Genomic DNA, 4,448 nt, shown 5'->3' with positions numbered 1-4,448 from the left:
TATATATATATAGTGTGTATGTGTGTGTATTGTTTACATCTTACTATAAACAGTAAGATATAACATCTTTCATCTATATAATAATGGATCGTATCATCTTTCTCCCATACTAGAATGTAGATACCCCAAGAGTAGAGACTTTGTTTTGTTTACTGTTCTACCCCTGATACCTTCACCAGTATCGGGCACATAGGGTTCAATGGACAGTGGTTAAATAATTGGCCACTCTTTCCTTTCTCGCTGGCTGATTAACCCCCTACCTTTCAGTCTTTGACTTAGAGCCATTTCTCATATGACTCTTGGTTTCCTCTTTTGCTCAAGCCCAACTTGCCACCATCATTTCAGGTAGAAAATGTCTTCAAATCATCTGAATCTTGACTTAGGGGACATCGAGGAGGTCTACCTGAATAACCCCTGCCCCAGATATAACTTCTCCATTCAGACACAGCCTCCCATTTAGCTCACTTGAGCCCCCCCCACATAAATCTCTTTTTTAATTTCAACCAAAATTAAAAATAAGTTGGGCTCTTTTAACACCAGCAAGACTGCCCAAACTAATTCTGGTCTCTGTGGTGTCTCATCACTGTAGACTTCTGGTCCCCAAGCAGCTCCACCATTTTTCTCCCTATAGCTCAAGTCCTGATGATTTTGGCTAGTAAATATCCTTAAAGTGACTCAGTGCTAGTAGAGCTTTTGGGCCACTCCTCTCAGTTGAGAACCTTGTAAAGGCAGGACATTGGCTCAAGATACCCAGAAAATTAGAAAATAGAAAGAAAAATTCTTTTTTTTTTTTTTTTTTTTTGAGACAGAGTCTCACTCACTTGCCCTGGGATTGAGTGCTATGGTATCATCACTCACAGCAACCTAAGGAATTCTCTTGCCTCAGCCTCTGAGTAATTGGGACTACAGGTGCCTGCCACAATGCCCCTGTACTATTTATTTATTTGAGAGACAGAGTCTCACTTTGTCGCCCTCGGTAGAGTACTGTGGCATCACAGCTCATAGCAACCTCCAGCTCCTGGGCTAGGGTGATTCTCTTGCCTTAGCCTCCCGAGTAGCTGGGACTACAGGTGCCTGCCACAATGCCTGGCTATTTTTGTTGCAGTTGCCACTGCTGTTTTAGCTGGCCAGGGCTGGGTTCAAACCCAGCACCCTCAGTACATGGGGCTGGCGCCCTACCCACGGAGCCACAGGCACTTTTTATTTTTTTTTAAGGACCAGGTCTCACTCTTGCTCAAGGTGGTCTCAAATTCCTGAACTTGGCATTCCAGAGTGCCAAGGATTACAGAAGTGCTAGTAGCCACTGAGCCTGGCCTGAGGGACAAATTCTTACGGTCTGAATGGTGCTCCCTGGAGTGCTCCAGAGCAAAGTTTGGGTTCATGCATGGCTGGGTTTTCTGCTCTTCTGATGTTGTAAGGATATTGAACGAGGGGACTGTTGCTTCTGGAGACCTGGAAGTTAACATCTTGGGGAATGCCCTTCCTGCCTGGTGGAGATTTTCCAATCATGTAGGGTGACAGCTTTTCTTACCTCAGGTGCTTGTCTAATACACTGATATTATCTGAAGGAGGGATCTGGGCCCCAAGAGGCTGGGAAGCTGCGGCTGGGAAGAGGGGAAGGCAAAAGAGGCAGGATGGCTCTAACTTGTCATAATTCCTTCTTATACAAATGTCTAAGTTTCTAAGTATAAAAAAATTTAGAAATAAGAAATAAATAAATGAATTAATTTACTACGTAGAAACTAAACATCTCTGCGGGGTGAACATCCATGGGAAGTAGAGTGAGAGACACAAGAACACTGGGAAAAATGTACATCTTAATTACAAAGGGTTAATTTTCCTAATAAATAAAGAACTTGGAAAATGTCAATTAAAAAAACCCTACCAACACAATAGAAAGATAAGGAATATTAATAGAAATTAAACAGAAAAGAAAATACTAATAGCTATTAAATCTGTGAAAGATGAACAGTCTCATCTACAATAAGGGAAACTAATTTAAAATACATTGATAGATCATTTTTTACCTATCAAATTGAAAAAGTCCACAAAGTTTGAAAAACTGTGTTAATGAGGGATTAGAGAAATAGGCACCCCCATACACTGTAAGTAGGATTATAAAGTAATACATATTATGAAAATTTAGCAAAATGAATTATAATCACAAATGCTCATACTATTTGACTACCTTCTAGAGATTTATCCTAAAACATACTGTCATTGGCTAAATGATGCATGGATGAAGCACTGAGGCTAGAGTGCCGTGGCCTTATCATTGTGACATTATTTTAAATAATGAAAGGTTGAGGGTAGGTGCAGTGGCTCACACCAGTAATCCTAGCACTTTGGGAGGCCAAGGTGGGAAGACTGCTTGAGGCCAGGAGTTCAAGACCAACTTGATCAAGAGTGAGGCCCTGACTCTACAAAGAAAAATTAAAAAAAAAAAAGAAAGAAAACTAGCTGGGCACAGTGGCACGAACTACCCAAGAGGCTGAGGCAGGAGGATTGTTTGAGCTCAGGAGTTTGAGATTGCAGTGTGCTATGGTGCACTATGATAAAGCCACTGCACTCTAGCCTGAGTGAAAGAGAAAGGCCTTTTCTCAAAAAAAAAAAAAAAAAAAAAGGTGGCCAACAACTTAATTCTCCATTAATACAGGCTGGTTAAATTATGATTCATTTATGCAAAGGAATATTTTTCAGCTTCAAATGAATGAGAATGCTTTTTTAAATATTGACATAGAAAGTTTTTTTTTTTTAGAGATAGAGTCTTATTTAACTGGTCTTGGTAGAGTGCCTTGGCGTCACAGCTCACAGCAAATTCTAACTCCTAGGCTTAGGCGATTCTCTTGCCTCAGCCTCCCGAGTAGCTGGGACTACAGGCACCCACCACAACATCTGGTTATTTTTTATTGCAGTTTGGATGAGGCCGGGTTTGAACCTGCCACACTCAGTATAGGGGGCCGGCGCCCTACTCACTGAGCTACAGGCGCCGACTGACATAGAAAGATTTTTAAGATATATTAAGTGAAAAAAGCAAGGCACAAAATAGAATGTTGATTATGCCATCTTTTTGTGGGACAAAGTGGAGAAAGAGTGGTATATATTTATTGGCATATGAAATAGCTCTGCAAGGATACACAATAAACTGGTAATGTTGATTGTCCTGAGTAAAAGAACTAGGTGGCTGAGAGACAGGCAAGTGTAGGAAACATATTACATATATCCTTTCAAACTTCCTAAAATTGGGATCAAGTGATCCCAATGCATTACTTCAAAAAAAATTTTGAAGCAACTTTTGTCTTTAAGAAATCTCAACTAATCCAGTCATCAGTTTTAAAAATTAAAATATGAGATAAACATCTCCACAAATGTAGTAAATAACCTTTAAAAATCTTTTTATTCTTGGCGATGCCTGTGGCTCAAAGGAGTGGGGCGCTGGACCCATATGTCAGAGGTGGCAGGCTCAAACCCAGCCCCCGCCAAAAACTGCAAAAAAAAAAAAAAAAACCAAAACCCTTTTTATTCTTAATTCTGAATTAAGTTGAATTCTGGGGAGAGAGAGATAGAGTGTTAGAGATCTGAAAGGGATGATGAGGCATAAGGCAGAAAATGAACAAGGAAAGAGGGATAGACAGAGGGAGTGAGTCACAGAAAGTTAGGGAGACAGGTGGAAACAACAGTTGCTGAAGTGTAGATCTACCATTGGGTTAAAATGCTGCTACTGCACGTCAGCATTCACCCCAGGGTACCCTTCTTCAGACCAAACTGTCCTTTGTTACTACTGCTCTTTGAGATTGAGTTTATTTTTCCATGTACTTCTTGGGGTTTCTCTTGTGTATAAGGAATTGACAAAGGTTTGAGAAATTTACTTAGGAAACATGGAGGTCCTCTGACCCCACCAGAGAAAATAAACAAATGTAAAGTGGTACTTAGAGGGGGATGAAATAACTGTGACTTCATGATTTGGCAGAATGAATCAATAGTATGAATTGTGAATATTCCGTGTGTTAATGGGCTTTACCCACGTATGTACCTTACAAGAATAAACTAAGGTGATACATTCCATATAATTTATACCACTGTACTTTGTCTTTGTTGGTGTTGATAATGACTTGGTCCCATAACACTTCAAACAAATCTCCACTTTAAAACATAATAACTCTTTCATGCCCTTGACTGCAAACGTTTTGAGGGTAGCGCATTATACTTTCCTTATTTTTATTTTTTGAGACAGAGTCTCACTATGTTGCCTTCTATAGAGTGCTGTGGCATCACAGCACAGCAACCTCAAATGCTTGGGCTTAAGCGATTCTCTTACTTCAGCCTCCCAGTAGCTGGGACTACAGGTGCCCACCACAATGCCTGGCTATTTATTATTGTTGTTGTCATTGTTGTTTATCAGGCCCTGCCTGGGTTTGAACCCACTAGCCCCAGTGCATGTGGCCGGC

Source organism: Otolemur garnettii, unplaced genomic scaffold, assembly GCF_000181295.1.
Source record: "Otolemur garnettii isolate 467f Iridium unplaced genomic scaffold, OtoGar3 scaffold00122, whole genome shotgun sequence".
NCBI lineage: Eukaryota > Metazoa > Chordata > Mammalia > Primates > Galagidae > Otolemur > Otolemur garnettii.
This window is presented reverse-complemented; position numbering follows the sequence as displayed.